General features: G+C 44.8%; 1 long non-coding RNA gene across 1 annotated transcript; it reads left to right on the top strand.

Moving 5' to 3' along the window:
- The first annotated feature begins 5,730 nt into the window (after positions 1 to 5,730).
- LOC115297184 lies at positions 5,731 to 17,561 on the top strand. Its single transcript, XR_003911330.1, has 2 exons — positions 5,731 to 6,131; positions 17,432 to 17,561. It is a non-coding gene; the product is annotated as an uncharacterized LOC115297184 (long non-coding RNA).
- The last annotated feature ends 3,626 nt before the right edge of the window (positions 17,562 to 21,187 follow it).

Here is a 21,187-nt window from a genome sequence, read left to right as displayed (position 1 = left end):
AATAGAAGCTCTTTATATTTATATGATGTAAGGGTGTTAATTAAGAAGCAGGATGGGGAGTACAGGCTGTAAGCCCTTCTCCAGGAACTTTTATATCCTATATGCTATTTTCTAGAAGTGAAAGAACATGAAATATTTGATATGAAAACATAAAAGGACTTGAAAACCACAAAATTCTTGAAGCGAACAATGGCTTGTTGAAATGTCCTTTCTCAAGCTTTAGTGTCACTTAGGGAGCTTTTTGGTAATTCACATTTTCAACCCTCACTCCTGAAGTATGTGGGCATTTTTTTTGAAAAAATTTTAATGGTGTTTTTTTCTTTTTTTGAGAGAGAGACAGCATGAGCAGGGGAAGATCAGAGAGAGAGAGAGACACAGAATCTGAAGACAGGCTCCAGGCTCTGAGCTAGCTGTCAGCACAGAGCCCGATGTGGGGCTCGAACCCCTGAACTGTGAGATCATGACCTGAGCCGAAGCCGGATGCTCAATCAACTGAGCCACCCCGGTGCCCCACGTGGGCATTTTTGAAAAGCCTTGGAAAAAACTATATTAATAAGGTTGGTCCATGGGACACACTTTGGGAAATACCAAGCTGGAAATTAAGATTTAGGAACATGGAGTAGAACCAAAATTAGAGCAACAAAGGAGCTCCCAGTTCTCAGAGGCCCACGTAGAAACTGAGTCTCAACTCCCCGTGGTAGGTGACAAGCAATAAATAGTGCATTATTGCAACCTTCTTTTGAATAACATACATGCTATGAATACCAAATAGGCCCATTTTTAAGGTTCTGAATTTCTGTTCATAACCAGAGTGGGATGATCCTTACATAACAATACCGCAGATGTCAGATGATTGACCTTGAGGAATTTCCACCTATTAAAACTCCCTCTCACTCATAGACGGGAGAAAACAAGCCCAATTATATCTGTTGTTTGTCATTAACCAAGCACAGAAGTGTCATTGACTGTCTGCTACTAGGTGGCAGGTTCTAGTCTGAGCATTTGAAGTACATTCTCTTATTGAATCTTCTCAGTCACCCATTAGGTTTGGAACGATTAGTATTCCTAATTTGTGACTGAAAAACTGAAGCACAAAGAGGTTAAGTAAACTACCCAAGATCATAATCAAGTTTTACAGACACTATAAAAGTCAAAAGCAATCTCCACAATTTTTTGTGTGCCATTTTGTCCCGTATGACTGGGGTGTCCACACTTTTAAAAAATTTTTTTAAATGCTTATTTATTTTTGAGAGAGAAAGAGAGACAGAGTAAGAGGAGGGAAAGGGCAGAGAGAGAAGGAGACACAGAATCAAAAGCAAGCGCCAAGCTCTGAGCTGTCAGCACAGAGCCTGACATGAGGCTTGAACCCACGAACCGTGAGATCATGACCTGAGCCAAAAGTCAGAGGCTTAACCAAATGAACCACCCAGGGGCCCCTGGGGTGGCTGCCTCTTGACGGCTCACAGAGATGACTTTCTCTGACACCCCAAAAGAGGTGCATCCCCATTGCTCACCTGCTGCTGCCCCCTCAGATTCTCACCACGCTCACCTGCTAAATTCTGTAACTCCACTAGGAAGAAAAATGGTGCCCAGAGTAGCATGGAAACCGGACTTTAGTTCAGGAAGAAATTTTTTTGTTGGCTCCAGAATTTTACATCATGTAGTTCCAGCTACTGTCAGCCCTAACATATACTTTTCCAGCATTAAGTTTGTTCAATTTTCCCACAGTCATAGCCTTTCGGTGGGTCACCTTTATTCCTGCTTCATATACACTTTTTGTCACCTGGTGACCAGAAATACTCTTTAAAATAAGTTGAACCATACTTCTTCCATTCTGTAAATCTTTCGATGGTTTCCTACCACCATTTGAACATCCTGGTTCAAATCCTTCCCCTGACCATGAATTGGCCCCTTACACCCACTTGGTCATAACTGCCTACTCCTTTCTCCTGATCCACTGAGGTCCATTTGTCATGTTTATGGAACATGCTCAGCATCTTCCTTTCCAGCCATGTACCCTCACTGTTCACTCTTTGGAGGCTTCTCTCTCCCATCCTTGCCTGGCTTGTGCCTTCACTTCGTGGGGGCCTCTGCTCAACATCACTTCCTCAGGGAGGAATTTTCTGAACACCTCCCACTATCCCTCTACCTCCCAAACTGTCTTTTCATTTCTTCCTACAACTTACCACTGCCTGAGATGATACTGAATTATTTTTGATTATTTACTCTCTGTCTCCCCACCTAGAAGATAAGCCCCACAAAGGCAGGACCCCAGTTCTGAGAATATTTAAAAGCTCCCAAGATGTTTCAAATGCACAATCAAGTTTGAAAACCGTTTCTCTAAAGGGAAGTAGGGAATTCAATCTTGCTTTGAGTAGTTGTTCTCCCCACCACTTCTTGACAGGAAAGAAAAACCAGAGGTCCCTGGCTTAAACAGCTGTTAGCATTGAGACTCTGGGCGATCAGTCCACTTAGTACTGGGCCCTTGTCAACAAAGAGATATAGGAAATAAGGCCCAGGAAGCCAAAAGGAGGAGGGCAAGAGCAAGACAAAGTCCCCATGTCCTGGTCAAGGGGGCTGACATGAAGGGAACCAAGGGTACAAAATGGACCAATGAGACAAGATGATGGGGAAGTTTGCATCTGAACAGACATGTGGGTGCATAAGGGCAGAAAAAGTATGTCTGGAAATGCAATTACCTTCTGTCCTCACCCTCTGGTAAAGCAAGACTTGTAAGGACCCAGCTCTCTAAGAAATTCATTGTTGGTTCTTCTTGTAAACTCGGATTCCAGAGCGCCGAACCCAGCAATTCTGACTAGTGACTCTGAGATGAGACCAGGACTCTGTAGTGCCCAGGATGAGCCTTACATGTGTGCTTTCTGGAACATTCCATGACATCACAAAGGTGGGCCAAACAGCCAGGAAAGACATCTGTGACTACATTCGTCTAAATGGAAGCGAATAGGTTGGATCTGGTTATGTGGTTCTCAGGTTGACCTCCAGTCCATAGCTGGAAAGATCTCCAGAGACATCTGAGCCTCAGCCACGACTCCGACTCCTCCTCTGGACTCCACGCCATTCTGTGCCTGTTGCCAAACTCCAGCTCTAATTCCTTGCTTGTCATGAAGCAAGTAGACTCAGCTCTTTCCCAAGAGGGAAGAGGAAAGAAAACCACTGTTGAGAAAGCTCCACTTTGATGAGCTCCGTGCTCTCTCCCAATAAAATGGAAGAATGGTAGCTGCTTCGTGCTCCCTACTCCGGAGCCCCTGGTCCCGGTGTTTACCAGCTAACCCTCGACGTGCTGGAATACAAGTAACATCTTGCGGTCATGGGGCCAGGCAGAGTGAGGGGCCGCCATCTTGACATCTGGCAGACCAGCACTCAGAGAGCGGTGATAGACAGTCGGGCCCCAACCAAGCACTATCCTCAAGTGCGGAGTAAACTTTACAGTAACTGGTAAAAATGATGAGCCCATTCCCATACAGGACATCAACAACACCTCAAAGCAGAACCTGTTCTGACCAGTTAGGAAATTACCAGCTTACTAGGGCCACTGAAGCCGTGTCCTGGAATCACAGCCATTCATTCTGGAGGAAGAGCCCGGCCTGGGCAGTGTTTGTGTAGACTCTCCCCCTGCTTCGAGGATCTCTGCCCACACGTGGGCGCAATCATACATCCCCCAGGCCGCCTTCTTGGGTTTTCCCCACATTCTCCTCATTGTGAAGAAAGGAGGCCTTACCTCAGGCTAGGTCCACTCCCTCACCCTTCTTAGACGGACCCCCAGGCCCCTGACAAAGCTTCCCTCATCTCACCAGGGCCCCCAAGGGCGGCAGCATGGAAGCCAGTCTGGGCAGCAAGAAGGCGGGGACCTCAGTCACCCCTCTGACTCCACCCAGAACCACACTACCAGACTGGAGCTCAGAACTCAGCACTTCCGAGGGAAAAAAGTGTAACTTGTTCCATTAAACAAACGGGTTTTTCTCTGCAGGGGGGGAGCGAGCCTCGCTTTGTGTTGACAGGAGGTGGCAGACTGACCCCCTCACCTCTAAGGGGCTCACGCCCAACTCTGTGCCATCCCCTGAGCCCTGCTGCAAGATCTGACTCCCACATCTTTAAAAGGACCAGAGTCTTTTCCAGGACACAAGAGATCAACCCCTTGGAGTCTTTTATACCCTCCATTTTCCTATTATTTCCTTGTTATCCAGGGATTGCAAAGTCTTCGGGTTGTCATTACAAAATTCAGCTTGGGATTGCACCTGATTTTCATCTTAAACTCTTCCAACAGCTTTATCCATACAGAGAGATTGTATAAAAATGATATGAAAGATGTCAAGATCACTTGCTGGTCAAGGAGATAATTTGCCAAAAGTGGATTTCTGAAAAATAGTTCTATCTGTTCATGGTTCAAGGAAACCCCTTGGCTTCTCTTTCTGAGCAAAAGCTACCAACACTCATCAAAAGGCAATTCATTTTCAGGGTGTGATCATTTCTGAACCATAACACCAGTAGTCTTCTTCCTGCTTAGTTGGTGTCCTGTCCCATGTACAATGGCCTCAAGGGAGGTAGACCAGAAGGCTGTGCGGTTTCCCACCACACAGATGAGGAGCCTTGGCCAACTTTGACCTACTTCTCAGAAGAACAATGGATTAGATTCAACTGAATCACTTGTAGCCACACAGGGAAAAAGCACATTTCAACTTGAAAGTCCACTGTAACTAATAACTGGCTCTCTGACAACACCTTTATTAAAATCAATAAATAGATCATGCACAGCCACACAGGCAAAGCCCTGTCTGGGGCCTAATACACAGTAAGTGCTTACATAATGTGCATTTCCTTTCCTTTTTCTTATAATTTTCATCAACTCTATCTGACATATCTATTTGATATATTCCTACCAGAGAGGAACTCAGCTTCCTGTCTTGTGGTTTCCATACCCCAATTTTGAGGAAATCAAGAATATACACAAATTCAGTAGCTGTTATTAGGACGACTGTAATTATCATCATCGTGCTCATGTTAATACTGTATTCTAAAACGCTTCTCAATGGAAACTGGAACTTTTCTCCCAGAACTTCCTGTCCTTCTTACAAAGCCTTGGGTAGAGTTTTTAATCAATACCAAAAATGAAATCTTTCTGCAAGCCTTGATATTTTGGGAGTCTTTGACAAATTCACCACATTCCTAGTGATTGTTCTCTTTCCCAACATTATTCAGAAATGCCAATTAGTTTCCTCTGAAATGAAGCTGTCTGATAGAAACTTGTGAATATCTTAGTTTCCCTGACGATGCCTATGGATTACTCTGCATCATACAAGGAGATTAAATAAGGCCTCTGGAGAATTCATGCTACCTCTGGCTCTTGGTCAATCAAGAAGATGTCCTCCTGGGCACCCATTAAAAGACCGGCACTGCTGAAGTCCAGAGCTCAGCTGCCCGATGACAAATGGCAGTTACTTCCTGGCCCTCTGAGTGTTTTCCCTGGAATCTGAATTCTATCCTACACGGAGAGGAGTTGATCTTGAAATCTCATCTCATGGCTCCCTGGCCACTTCCAGAAGGGGCTATGTTTGCCGTCAGCATCTCTTTGGACTGATTTAAAGGCTGACATCACGGCCCTTCCCTTTGTCTCTTCAAGTAACAATTTTCACAACCACTCATTTCATTTTGCATTTGACATGAAAGGAAAAGCAAGTGCTATTTAAAAAACCTGTTGGACAGGTAATAAAATCTGTGACTCATTAAATCCATGCATGGCTTCCCAAGGCTTTCCCACGTCTGAACAGTGATGGGCAGTAAAACAGCTGGACTGGCTTTAGCCACCATTGAATGTTGTCTAATGGTGCAAGTCACTGCTCAGTCTCCCTGATTACATTATGCAGAAAGATCGCTTCAAATGCATCCTATATTTTTGGACACCTGGAAACATCTAAAATGGCGACACCTTTGATCATGTGAAAAGATCTTGCATCTTATGTGTTACCCACAAAGCAGTCTCGATAATTACAAAGTGCTCATCACAAGCAGGCGAGGACTGAAGATTCCTTCCCTCGGGCCACGGTGGCTTTGGAAATCCAGCTCAGCTCTCCTAACCTTGTACTTCATCTCTTTTGACATGTTCACGACCGGTAGTAAGTCATCATAGCCCAGCTGCACACCGCAGTGGGTGTTCTTTCTTGTTTTTACCATTATTTCACTGTAGACAATGAGAAGCAAGCATCTACAACTTCTAAAAACTAGATGCACATGACGTTTGGAAAGGCTGGCCTTTGAGGGCAACTCTTGTTAGCTCCTTGGAGCCATGAGAGTGGATATCGAAGGAAATAGCTTGTTTGTCCCAGCCCAGCCTCACTTTTCCCGCCTCCCCCTAAAAGATTGGGTTTAGGCTTTCTTAGCTTGAAGTGATACCCCTTCAGATGCCCAAGAAACCCATCCTCACTCTCATCCGAATCTGTTCTTCCCTCCTGCTTCCTCCTTGTTCGTAGAATTTTAGAAGCTCCATATCATACGGCACCTAGTAAACACCCAGTAGGCATTTGCTGAATGAGCGAGAACCAGAAAAGTCCATAAAAAGCAGGCACAAACAAAGGAAGGATCAAATTGGTCATATACCTTGAGGAAGCAAAAATTCTTCTTTCGTTCAAGACACAAACAAAGACCTGTAGACCAATAATCCTAAATGATCCAAGATGTTAGAGAAGGGACAGATCAAAGGAACCTGGAGAACTCCAGAAGGGTTTCATAAAAAGGAACAGATTTTCATCAGAAGTTGGAAGAATTTTTATGGGTGTAGAGGAGATAAGAATTCAGAGAGAACAATTCAAGAACTACGGCAAAAAGTAGTTTGAAAGTAGTGCTATAACTAAGGGGCTAACATTGGAAAGGAGCCCCCTTAACCTCATTTTCCTTATTTTTTAAATATACTTTAAAAATTTTTAATTTGAAAGATAGAGAGAGCACATAAGCAAGGAAGAGGGAGAGAGAGAGAGAGAGAGAGAGAGAGAGAGAGAGAGAGAGAGAGAGAGGGAGAGGAGAGAAAATCCCAAGCAGGCTCCATGGTCAGCGCAGAGCCCCAATGGGACTCAATCCCATGACCCTGGGATCATGACCTGAGCAAAAATCAAGAGGCAGATGCTCAACTATCTAAGCCACCCAGGTGCCCCAACCCCATCTTTTAAATGAAAACAGTAATGCTTACATTGTTAGTATTTGTGAGTAGTTATTAAAATAATGCTGAGTTAACACAGCGCTTGGCAAAAATAATACATAATAGCTATTACTGTTATAACCAGAATTTTTTATCCATGGTGATAATATTATTAAGTCAATGAACAAAACCAGCCTGATAGATTAAATGCTTCAAATGGACCACAGAAGAAATAAAGTCTGTAAACTAACATGAATGCACAAGTACTTGAACGTGACTGTGAATGCAGAAAACTAACTCTGTAAACAGGATGTATTATATATTCCCCCCAAAAGAAGTAAATTCTAGCTTGCCTTTTGTTGTTGTTGGTTTTTTTTTAAAGAAGTGAGCTTTATGGCACTGACTAAAAGGAAAGAATCTCACTTTATCTGGATGCCTGCAAAGTGATCAGTGCTTTGCACACATTATTGTATTTATTTTCTTATGAAGTGGTAACCAGAATAGGAACTGGAATTAAAATCCACATACACATGATCCCAAACCCAATTCAGTCTTAACATTCAACGCCAAAGGTCACCTGTGAGATTCAAATTTGTGCCAGGTCCTAATGAACAAGAATAAGGCTTAGCAAACTACTGTCCATGGGCCAAATCTCAGTGTTATAAATAAAATGTTATTGGAAGAGCTCATTCCATGGTACCTTGGTCACTTCTGCGCTCCCACACCTGAGCTGAATAACTGCAGCAGAGTCACAGACCTGTGAAGCCTAAAATGTCCACTAGCTGAACGGCAGGCCTCGTTCTGAGTCGCATGCACCCCGCTGCCTTCCTGCCCAGTCTGCTGCTGCCGTTCTAGCCACGCTTCCTAGCCCAAGTCAAACGCCAACTCCTCCTGATAGCCTTCTTGCTCTCTCTCTTCTCCTATTGGCATTGCACTTCCCTTCTGCCCAGCTCCAGTGTCTTTGTGTTACACTGATTTGCACATGCCTCTATTCCCCTCTTGCTAGACTGTAAATTCCCGGATACCATGTCACAATCATCTTTATACCAGCCAGTACTCTTATGTACATTATGAGTACATAATGCACTTTTTAAAATATGTGAGAAGCCACCTGGAATTCATAGCAAATAATCTAAGTATGTTTTGGTTTCGCATAAGCAATATCAAGGCATATGTACATTGACATACATATAAAATATAAAGATTGTCACATTCCTAAGCTTTATCCACCATTTCATCTGTAGAAATACTAGCGACTTTAAACCTAGTCGCTTAGTGCATTTTATCTTACCTAGAATATTCCTCATCATCTTAACGAGGGAAGATGCATCCTTAAAATCACTTCTGATACTGCAGCAGGCTTCATGTTCTTCCCAAATAACAGCAAAGATGATAAGTGTGAGGACATAAGTCATGGTGAGGATTCGTAATAATTGACTATCTTTGATAATAACCCATTCTTGACTAGCGTCTCAGGCCAATCATCCTTCATAAATCTATTATTAGTACAAGTGAAAAATGTGTTGACGAACTCATATTTCATCATATAACTTCCTCACTTTTCATAGCGTTTTCCTTAATTAACACTATGCTAGCTGTATTCCAATTAAGACTTTATTTTTTGGATCTCAGATTTCTAAAATTTCACTTAATTTTTAAGATTTTGCTGTTTACAATGCCAAAAACCAAATATGGTATACTACTCATTTGGATTCTCATACACTGGCCAAAGGCTTGATATAAAATGTTTATACATTAGAAAACATTGTGGAGATAGATTTATTTTTAGTAAAAATCTATACATTCCAGTGCTCAGAAAAGTAGAATTTTAAAACTATTTAGCAAGAAAATCTGCTTATCTCTTCTAGTTCTGCTGGCAAAGGAATGGAAATACAAATGACACTGAACAACACATTTGTAGGAGTGCCAACCTCCCAAGCAGTTGAAAATCTGCATATAACTTCCAACTCTATGAACTCAACTACTGGTAGCCTGGTGTTGACCAGAAGTCCTACTGATTACACAAACAATTGATTAACAATATTTTGTATGCTCTCTGTATTATATGCATTCTTATAATCAACTAAGGTAGAGAAAGGAAATTGTTATCAAGAAAATCATAAGGAAGAGAAAATACATTTACAGTATTGTACTGTAAAAAATCCACATCTAAGTGACTCTGTGCAGTTCAACACTGTGTTGTCCAGGGGTCAGCTGTACATTATTTATTCCTTAACACACACACACACACACACACACACACACACACACACAACTAAGTGTTTTTGGTTAGGATTTTTTTTCTGGGAAGAGGGTGTAAGAAGGAATTTGGAGACTAGGAAAAGGTCTCCCTGTACCATGAGGCTGGTTAATTTTGTGTGTCGGCTTGACCAAGCTCAGAGATGCCCAGAAACATGATTTCTAGGTGTGAGGATGTTTTTGGAAGAAATTAACATTTGAATTGACTGCCTGAGTCAAGGAAACAGCTCCCCTGATAGAGATGTGGAGGATGTGGATACTTGAGAGGACAGAAAGACATAGGAAGGCTGAATTAGCTCTCTGCCAGGCCACTGGGCTGGTATGTGAACCACCCATCCTCAGTATTCTTGGCTCTTAGGTCTTCAGACTCAACCTGTGTCATCAGTTCTCTAGCTCTCTGGTCTTCAAACCACAGCACTGGACTTCCTGGGTGTCTAGCTTACAGATGGCATGTCACGGGACTCCATGATAGATCTGGTTCTACATACATACATACACACACACATACATACATACATACATACATCTTATTAGTTCTGCATCTCTGGAGAATCCTGAATAATGCGCCCATAATTTCCAGGATTGCTGTAGGTCTATGCACATAAAGGAACAATGAGAGGATGAATCAACTTACTAGGAGACCCTGACTCCTCTCTTGAGGCTGAACTTGTCAGAACATCCTGGCTGATGTAATACCAGACATTCCCAAGGAAAAAGCAGCCATGGAAGTAGACTGGGGAACAGTGGGCTCTTGAGAAGGTCTGGGCCCAGGAGAAAGGCTTACCCTGCAGGTGGGATATAGTCAATTCCTCGCCATGTGGCTGAGACCAAAACCCCTCCAGACGTGAACCCCGAAATACGGGAAACGCAGTGAGGACATCATTCCAGGCACAATGAAGGTCTGCCATATTGGATGCTCAGGCCAGCTGAAATGCAAATGAATCACAGAACAGTGTCCACTCCACTGCCTCTTTGCCAGAACTGCACACAGAGAAGTGACCACCTAACCTAGACAATAGCGTGCTCAGTCTCCCCACAGTGACTGTGCAACCAGGTCAGGTCGTTTCTATCTCGACAGTGGCTGATATTTCAAGTGAAGAAGACTGAGCAAGCCTTCTGTTTTTCTCTGGGCATTAGCCACTCTGTTCTTTTTTTTGTTTTTAACATTTATTTATTTTTGAAAGACAGAGTCAGAGCATGAGCAGGGGAGTGGCAGAGAGAGAGGGACACACAGAATCAGAAGCAGGCTCCAGGCTCTGAGCTGTCAGCACAGAGCCCGACATGGGGCTTGAACCCACGAACTGTGAGATCATGACCTGAGCTAAAGTCGGATACTCAACCGACTGAGCCCCCCAGATGCCCCCAGCCACTTTGTTCTTACACGGTATTAATGGAGTATCTGCAGAGGGAAAGAGAGAAGGATGGAGGGAGGGAGGAAAAGGAAGGGGGGGAAGCAAGTAGGAGAAGGTCAAAGGGAAGAAAGTCAGCACAGTAGGTGAGATGGATTCCAGGAATTGTTTTGTTTGAATATTAGATGAAGCTAAATGTACCCATAAACGCACAAAGTGAGGTGTGTCTTCTCCAAAATGAAGTATTTAAAAACCTGTAGTAAAAACAATCTAATATTTCTTCACACAAAGCAACAACTGTAGTGGTGAACTTCTGGGGGTATTATTTGGGAATCACCAGGAACTCCTCACTGCTTAGTGAAGCACTACACCCACTCTTCTGAATTTGTACAGTCAGGTTTGTCTGGCATCAGTAAGCATTATCCCTATTTTAATTGGCATTTGGCGATTTACAAACTTTCTTTTTTTTAATTTTTTTTTACTGCTTTTATTTATTTTAGGGAGAGAGAGAGAGACAGCATGAGCAGGGGAGGGTCAGAGGGAGAGGGAGACACAGAATCTGAAGACAGGCTCCAGGCTCTGAGCTGTCAGCACAGAGCCTGACGCAGGGCTCGAACCCACGAACCGTGAGATCATGACCTGAGCCGAAGTCAGATGCTGAACCGACTAAGCCACCTAGGTGCCCCCCCCTTTTTTTTTTTACTGATTTACAAACTTTCAAATTACATGTAACCTCACTTAATCTCCTAAAACACCCCGGTGAGAGTACATTCTCCCCCAGCACATAGACGTGCGAGCTAATGACCCTTCCCAGGTCAGTTCCACAAACAGCAGAGCCTGGGTCCGAAGACTTTGGAAATGAGTCTGCTGACAGAGGAGCAGACTGGTTCCCATTCTGAACAAAATTGGGGGTTTTTTTTGCATTTTTGACAGCTAGACAACCAAATTCTAAGTAAGCAAGTAAAATGATGATTGATAGATACATAGATATATAGAAGATAGATAGATGATAAATTGATGATAGATAAATGGATGGATAAATAAATAATAGAGAGATAGATAATAGATAGATAGATAGATAGATAGATAGATAGATAGATAGATAGATAATAGATGATAGGCAGATAGGCAGATAGGTAGATGATAGATAGATAGATAGATAGATAGATAGATAGATAGATAGATAGATAGATAATAGATAGATGATAGATAGATGATGATGATGATGATGATAGATAGATAGATAGATAGATAGATAGATAGATAGATAGATAGATAGACAGATAGGTAAATGTGAAACAATTAGTGAACCTTAGATTTCCATGCAAGCATCAGAGACTTCCTTTATTTCAACCAATATCTCCATTTGTATCTGTCCGAGTTAAGAAAAGAGTAAGATTATCCATTCAAAGGCAGCTTCCATCCAATTAACCCTTGACTCCAAGTAATAAATCATATCACAGATTTTATTGACAACCGGTAGGCTATTATCTTTCCAATGACATTTGGCATGACCCTTAACTCCAAACAGTATAAAAGAGGTTCAAGTACAGCAGCTCAGAAGCTGCTACAGTCCCTGAGCAGGACACGCCCTGGCTGACGCAGGGGGACCGAGCACACTTTGCTTGAAATACAATCACTGTTGATTACGGACCATCCAACATCACATGTATACACGAGCTATTTTTAACATGCATATTTAAAATCCAATTGAACTGGGTTTCTTCCTCAAGAGTTCATTATTGCTACTCTTTTCCCCCAAGAAAAATCAAATGTTCTATAATGCATTTTGTGTAGAACACTCTTCTAACACCGCAGAAAATTCCGTTAAATGTCAGAAGAATTTAAAGCCTTGTTGTTGAGAATCACAGGCTCAGGATGTTATGAGTATTTAGATCTTTGGAAACTTTAATAACCAATGAGTGTGAAAATCTTTTAGAAGTCCCCATTTGGCTGTAGAATATGATATGATCACTAGTTTATTAAAAGAAACCAGTAATTATGCATGTGAAACAGGGAAAGATTTGGAATGCTTTTACTTTGCTGCCAAATAAGCATTTATTCCCATACATTCTCATACATTCCAAAACATAAGTGGTAGTGTCATTCATTCATTCAGTCAGTCATTCAGTCATTCAGTCTTCAAGGCTGTTAAAATCCTTGCTATTTTGCTTCATCCTGTGAGTAATTAAGATCTTGAAAGAACAAAAGGGGCGCCTGGTGGCTCAGTCAGTTAAGGGTCCAACTTTTGATTTCAGCTCTGGTCCTCATCTCATGGTTTATACCTTTGAGCTGTGTGCTGACAGAGTGAGCTGGCTTGGGGTTCTCTCTCCCTCTCTCTCTGCCCCTTTCTCTCTCTCTCTCCCTCTCTCTCTCTCTCTCCCTCTCTCTCTCTCTCTCTCTCCCTCTCTCAAAACAAATAAATAAACTTAAAAAAAAAGATATTGAAAGAAAAACAGGCAGAATTTAATCTAGATGTAGAGACTTCAAGAGACATCAGAAGGAGTTCAACACAGGTTAAACACGCACATGCATGCACAAACTCACACACACGCACACATGTACTCAGATGCATACACATGTGCACAAACGTGTGCACACGCAGAGGCCCACAGCACTCAGAGTCCTGGAGCACTGAAAATGGAAATGTAGGAAAACGTTTTCCCTTCTCGTTAAACACCAGATGATTTTGGAAAACATGCCTACCCTTAACAAGTACTCATGTTTCCTTTCACTAACCGATAACCCCCACTAACCACTGCCTTCTCTAGCCCTGAAAGTTTCAATCCTGTGTGTGTGAGGGCCCGATGCTGCAGACAGCAAGGTATTTAACAGAGAGCTATTGTGAGGGTGAGGTAACTAATCTCAACATTAGTACGACGAAAAAGGTAGGAAAGAATATGAGAAGAAGATGTTTGAGCCCCAGGCAGAAGATGCTACCAAAACTTAAAAAGAGGAGGACATAACCCGACCTGATGTCCATAGTGACTCCTGGCATTTAAATATCCACCCACTGAGTGACTTTGTGAGGCTCTTCACTGGGCATTAAGAATAGAGAAACAAACATGAGTATTCCTCCTTGTCATCTAGTGGACACATAAATAAACTACTAAACATAACAGAAAAATAACTGCAGTGACCCTTAGCCAATACCTCTAAATATCCTATACCAGATATTTATATGTTATGTATGTAAATCCAACCAGGGAATTAGTCTGGGAAAGCTTTACAAAGGTAGTGAATTTTCAATCCAGTTTTGAAGAAGAAAACAGACAAGATTTGGTAGGTGAAATTGGGGTGGGCAAATCAGAAAAAAATCTAGAACTTAAAATATTTGTGATGAAAGAAAATTTGAGTTGGGTGCAAAAGGTAAATACTTAAACATTATTTCTTGAGTTGAATATATAAGAAAAAGTCTAGGAGAAAATGGTAAAAGGAATAAAAACATAGTTCACAAGAGGACTCTTATTCAATGAATCCCAAATTTCTGTCCTTTTTTCCTGAATAATTATTGATATATTTGACATAAAACAAGTGTATAAGTTTTGAAAGTTACGTAGAAAGGACATAACTTATAAATGAAACTTGAAAACATACATTTTAAAGTTAATTTAGTAAACATGACCTTGGAGAAGTCACTCTACCTCTTCCTGACTTGAAAAATAGACAAACAATTCTAACTTACAACACCACTTTGAGAACTAAGTAAGGTAAACTATGTAAAGATCAGACGATAAAGCTTGAAACCAACAAGGCACTGAGAAAATGTTCGTTCATTTATTTCTCAAAATATTATTACCCTGAGCACTTTGCTACAGGAAATTCTTATAGTGTGATTTTACTAACATATCATAATGCGCTAGAACATAATGATATTTGAAGACATGACTTTTATGTTTGATTCACACTACTCTAATAAAAGAAAAGTCTCTAAGCTCCAAGTTTATAAATCTACTGTGCAATAGTCCCGGTACAAATTAAAGAAAGCAGATCTCACATGGATTCATCATGATCGAATGCGTGTTCCTCGTGGAGCAGGAGGACACGTTCAGTGATGGTGCATCATTTAAACACACACCGCACATTGCTGGCATAGCATGTGGTTCTATACTTAGCTGTCAGGTACAAACTAAGGTCTTGCTAAACTTTTTTTTAAAATTCTGCTTCTTTTGGGTTCTGTGCCCATTTTTCCCTCCTGTTGTCCCATATGGTCCTTCCTGGTGTGTGGTGTATAGCAGCCACTTGATAAGTTAAAATGAGAATTTCCTCAATTGCACACAGGGGAAGGGAGCTCTTCGCAGACCCTCTTTGTCTCCTGACCTACGCCGGCCACTCTAACGTCAAAGTGTCACCGATAGGAATTCTCAGTCCCTCCCTGGAGCCAGGCAGGCCCCTCCTTTCTGCAGCAGTCAGCAACCCTCTTTCCCCAACAGCTCTGCATTTCATCTTTACTCGGTAAAGAGGCAAGGGAGGTAGAACAGTAAAGGACCTAAGCCAAGGTCATCCCCAGTAGTAGGCTGGGCTCCATCGCACACACAGGTGAAAACTGTGCGATGAGGCTCTGCCTTCATCTCCTCCCCAGAAAGCAACAAAGTGCTGCTTTTGCAGACATGCAGCATTTTAACGAGACACTGGCTGTCAAAAGGCCTGGTCTTAAGCACAGGTGTTTGACCTCTCCGAAAATGGGGGTGTCCTGCCATGAGGAAAGAAAGGCACTCGCGTCAATAAACTGCACATGACCACCAGAGTAATGAGATAGACACTGGAATTTCAGATTCAGGGTCTTCAGAGTAGGAGAGGATAATTTACGGGATGCAACTACGAGAGGTGCAGAATGATTCAGACCTGGCTTTGGTTTTACAGGCGCTCATAAATGGGCAATAAGAAACCCCCCAAAACATGGAGCTAAAAGTAAAAGACAAGGCTTTTTTAATATAGCATGTCCGAGGCACCTGGGTGGCTCAGTCGGTTGAGCATCCAGCTTCAGCTCAGGTCATGATCTCACGGTTCGTGGGTTCGAGCCCCGCATCGGGGTCTGTGCTGACAGCTCAGAGCCTGGAGCCTGCTTCACATTCTGTGTGTCCTTCTCTCTTGCCCCTCTCCTGCTCATGATCTGTCTCTCTGTCTCTCAAAAATAAATAATGTTAAAAAATTTTTTTTAATATGGCATGTCCAATGCAATCCAAGGACCAGTTTTTAAACAAAGTATTACTGAGCACCTAGCATTTTTTTTCTATTCAATTTGTTGAGTACTAACATAGGCCCTGACTTCAAACTTCTTTTTTTCCGTTGTAATCTACATACGCACACTACTGAACTCTACTCAAGAGAGGTCCTTCTTTTCTTTGAGGAATGAGCCCAGTGCTCCAATCAAAGAAGGACCCCTGAGACTTGGAGTTCAGAGAAGGCAGGCTTTAACCGACGGGCAGTTACAGCAGCCAATAGATTTTCTCACATGCAAGTCCCTCCGCTGAGCCCTCATTGGCTAAGTACCACAGAGGGTACAGCCTGACCCGGAGGTCGTCTGTGCCCATGTAAAGCAAAGAGCAGTCTGATTGGAACAGGACTTTCAGTCCCGCCTCCCTGTTGTTTGGCGCTTGCTCACTGCAAAGCCGTGAAAACGAGTCCGTGAAACGCAAAGGTGAGGAGCCCGGGAGTGAAGGGTCTGGGACTCCACAGTGCGGGAAGGGGGGCCTGCACATATTTCCAACAGGTTGTAAACCTACTCTTAACCAGACTGGGCAGCTTTTATTTGGTATTTCCGAACATGAATCACCTCCCCTACTTCTCACATTTCTCACTTGCAATTAAAATGTTGCAATGAAGTTAGTGTTTCCCCACAACGAAGCTGACCCTGGAGAGGGAAGGTCTCTCTTATGAAGCAGCTACTTCGCAGATACCTGCTGCATCAGCGACGGGGGCAAACGCACACTTCGCTAAAATAGAGTATCTTTAATAAATAGAGGCCCTTCTCCAAAATGTCCCCCGCCACACTTGCCTACCTGCCTTTCTCCCAGGCTGATTTCAGTAGAAGATTTAGCAAGGCTCGCTTCTTCATGTATGCATCATTCGTTCATTCATTCATTCATTCATTCATTCATTCATTTCTTTAACCAGTCTTGAGAACTGGGGACCTGCAGAGGAGGAGGTATTTTACCCTCTGATCCTTAGTTGCCTCTTGGATAATTTTGGAACCTTCATGGGGTTGGTGCAGGAGAAAGGCAATCATTGAAACGCAGCTCCCGACACTGGCCACGTGAACGCTCAATACATGTTAACGACCACAGAGGCGCCTGGTTGGCTCAGTCAGAAGAACATGTGACTCTTTTTTTTTTTTTTAGTTTTTAAAAATCTCTTTATTTTGAGAGAGAGAGACACACACAGCATGAATGGGGGAGGGACAGAGAGAGAATCCCAAGCAGGCCCTACTGTTGGGAAAGAGCCCAACGCAGGCACAGACTCATGGGAACTGCGAGATCATGACCCAGCAGGAACCAACAGCCGGGCCCTTAACCGACCCAGCCACCCAGGCGCCCCAAGAGCATGCGACTCTTAATCTCAGGGTTCTGGCTTTGAGCCCCACGGTGGGTGCAGGGAGGACTAAAAATGTTAGCTTCTATTATTTTGTCTCGGTTTTTCTCGGCTGAGGATTTGATTTGTTTTTTTTTTTTTTTAGACCCAATCCTGGATGACAAACTGCCAGCCTTCAGCCAGCTGCCACTGCTCATACCAAGCACGCCTGCCACAGTCCGATGCGGTAACACTGATTAAAAATAGATTTTCGTGCCCCCCAGGACAAAGCTAAATTTGTGCACCTGTGCTTTCTTGTTTCCCTAGGTAGGCCCTGTCAGCCCCCTGACAACATGCTCTTCAAACAAGTGTGGGCCCCACCCGGCCTCATCCTTGTCTGCCAGACCAAAGGAATTCATTCCTTCCTGAGAAGGGAACCTTGCTCGTTAGACAAGAGTTATTAAATCACTTTTGCCACAATTGTCATAAATCTATTTTATTAGCTCTAAGAAATCAATTGCAATTTTTAAAAAGCCTCTAAAGAATTCTCAGAGAGATTGGCTGGTATCAACATTTTACCCAACACAGACTCTTTGGTGGAGTGGGGGAGGGGGGCAGGTCGGGGAAGCTGGGCCGCGCGGGGCCCAACAGAGGACATTCCAACCCCACCCGAGCTGGACACTCGGTCCTTTCATCTAAAATTAGAATGCTCTTGACATTTCTGGGCCTTTAAGGCCCTGTGCTGTATCTATCTCCTGTGAATTCTGGGTGTGTTTATCTTAATTTACAGAGACACTTTAAACATCTTAACACGAGGTTTGTCGCCTCCGCCTAATGATTAGCAGTGTGGAGAAAAATTTCAACGATATTTCTATAGTTCATTAGGAGTCAACTATTCCAAGGTCTCAAACTTGATTCTAAATGCCCTGAGAAGGACTGCCGTATCTGCAACTTGGCATCCCACATTAACAGGCATGTAGCCTGTGACCAGACAGTAGTGAACGGACAAAGTCACGGTCCGGCTGGGAGAAAGCGTGGCTGTGGGGCACATTGGCCATTCCTGCTCTCCAGGGCTCGAGGGGCCCTTTTGCCGACTCCCAGGGGCACTGCGAACAGGTGCCCATCGGCGGCGCTCTAAGCAGGGGGAGCACTGCGCAGGGCAGTGAGATGCAGCCCTAATGTCCCTTCACCTCGAATCCCTAATCACAGGAGGCTTCCAGAACAGAGCAGAAGGAGGGCTGCACCCCAGGCCGGAAAGGATACCCCTGCACTCTTCCTTCTGCCACAACTTCCACATCCGCCTCTGTCTTCCCACAAGCTCCGCCCCTTCCCGCAAGATCCACCCCTTTCCCCTCGAGATCCCTCCCTTTTCCCCCAAGCCCCTCCCTCCTTAATCCACACCAATCTCCTTTCCCCTGTTCTCCAGGCCCCTCCCCTTCTTCCTACACCCCCGGATGTCAATCCTTTTCCTTAAAAGTTTCAGAAGGAAGCACGCACATGGGTATTCTGCAAGTTTTCGTCCTCTTCTCCCTCCTCCTCCTCCTCCTCCTCCTCCTCCTCCTCCTTCCCTCCTCCTGCTCGCTCTCAGGAATCCCTTTTACTCACCCGTCTTCAAGGCGCTCTATAACATCATGATTAATAGACGACGTTACTAATGTCTGGTGCCAGACTGTAGACGGGTTGTTTAAAACCTCTGCCTCGGTTTCCTCATCTTTAAAACAGGATAATAGGACTTCACCATGTGCGGCCACCAGGAGAGGGCATGAGCTGATTGACGGGCAAGGTGTTCTCAGGTAGCCTGTGATTTCTAAAGAATTATTATTGTCGGGGCACCTGGGGGGCTCGGTCGGCTAGGCCCCTGACTTCCGGTGGGGATCCTGAGTGTTTCGGGGTCCCAGCCCCGTCAGGCCCTACGCTGGCGGCTCGGATTCCATGTATCCTGCCCTCTCTGCCCTCCCCCACTCATATTCTATCTCTTTCTCTCAAAAATAAATAATCATTAAAAATTTTTTCATTAAAAAATTACTATTGCTGTCAATGAATGCAGATGCCCCTCAAATCCTATTGGCACTAAAAATAGGAGGAGAAAAGCCCACATTCATCTCCAAATCCAGTGTCCAAGCCTGCACGCATGACGGTGGCCCATCCCAAACCTGCTCTTCGGCAAATATTCCCGACTCTGCCTTGATGCTCTCATCCCGGCACTTACCATCCAGAGACCTGAAAAGGGCGCTTTGCGCCCCACGCCCTTCACCCCTGCTCCCCGTCTCACTCTTCCCTGTTTCCCAGACCCCCGCCCCGGCCCGTCGCTGGGGTAACCGCCCTGCGGGCCTCCTGTTGCGGGTCTTGTCCTCCCCGCACCCTTCCGTCGTCTCCAGACTTGAATCTGCTGGGCGGTGTAACCTCCTCTCTCGGGCTCTCCGCATCCTACCCCGCATCCTACCCCTGCCGGACGTGTCATGCGGCAGGGCAATTAAGGGCGGGGGGGGGGCGGGTAGGGGGCGGGTAGGGACCCTGGGCCGACGCAGACCAGGACCCGCGTTCCTCCCACACCCCAAGTGCTGCGGAGATCACCTTCACCGCCCTGAGTCTAGCAGAGCCCGGCGCAGCAGGGGTGGGGGAGGGGGGCTCAGAACCCCTGCGGAGCCCCTCCTGCCCCTGGCTGGACCTCCTCCTCCAGGCTCACTCACACCGCGGTCCCCTGTCCTGCCCCAAATGCCCGTCACCATGAATCCTCCTGGCAGGGGCCCCTCTCCGGAGCCTTGACCACAGTGTTCTTCATCTTGCTGGAGCACCTCCCCTCCCCTCACACCTTTGGGATGGTTGCAAACCACCCCCCCCCCCCCGCTGGGTATCAATGTAATACTGCAGTGCCGCGGGGTATGTCTGAACCAGACAGGGGTTAGGGGGGGGCACTTCTGCAGTGTTTCTCCACCAATACTGAGATGGCCCCAGGCTCTAAACTCTGCTTCTTGCACGTTGTTGGCTCTGTCTGCAGTCTCTCCCTCCCTCTTCATCACCTGGCTAATTTGTATTCATTCTATCATCTTATTTCTCCTCAATGCAAGCCCCTCTCCAGAGTTCCTGTAGAGTAATCTTTACTCCTCTCTGGACTACCACATACAGTTGCCCAGGTCGTTCACTGCACAAGTCCAGTGGGTGCCATTTTCATCTCCAGGTATATTGGAATACATATGAATAGTGCCCCCTGGGGTTGTGCAAGGTCCTTGAACCCAGAGACACGTCAAGCACGGTTTCAATCACAGGTGACTGTCTCTAAATGTATAAACATATGAGCCAATTGGTTAATGATAATGAATCATAAATTGTCCACTTGTGCCTCGTAGGCACTGCTAACTTCCTGAAGATTTGTGGGGCCTCCTTGGGCACACCCGTAAGCATCTTGCGGAGGTGAGGCATGCAAGTAAAAACCCAGGAAAAGAACGTGTGGTATTAAACTGGGTGGACATTGAAAAACAGTGTCGAGCCCCAGGCTTGATTCTGAGCCAGGGCTGGGCTCCCGTGGGCGTGCCCCCGGGTGCGGATGCAGGGAACCGGGCATAAACAAAGTGCAAAAAAGGAGCTCTCTGTGCTTTGGGGCGAAATGTTGACACTGCTCGTCTCTCCCCTGGAAAAGGCCAAAGGACTCTCTCTTGGTGGAGGCGTGCCAACACGAATGTGTGGACCTTTATTTGCACAGGGAAAGCTGCGGATTGCACCCCTCCCCCCCCCACCCCCCGCCCCCGCCAGGCAAGGGCTGTGGGCTCTGGGCTTGAGATGCGCTCCCCGCGGTGGCGGATTCGAACCTCGCACCGCCCTCTCCAGGCAGGTGGCCGAAGCTAAGAATCAGCAAAGACTGCGAGCGGAGAGAAGTCTTCAGTAAAATGCTATCACCCTGAGAGATTAGACCTCGGTGTTCAAC

The sequence above is a fragment of the Suricata suricatta genome, chromosome 7 (genome assembly GCF_006229205.1).
Source record: "Suricata suricatta isolate VVHF042 chromosome 7, meerkat_22Aug2017_6uvM2_HiC, whole genome shotgun sequence".
Taxonomy (NCBI): domain Eukaryota; kingdom Metazoa; phylum Chordata; class Mammalia; order Carnivora; family Herpestidae; genus Suricata; species Suricata suricatta.
The sequence above is the reverse complement of the archived record's forward strand: the minus strand, read 5'-3'. Positions and strand labels throughout refer to the sequence as shown.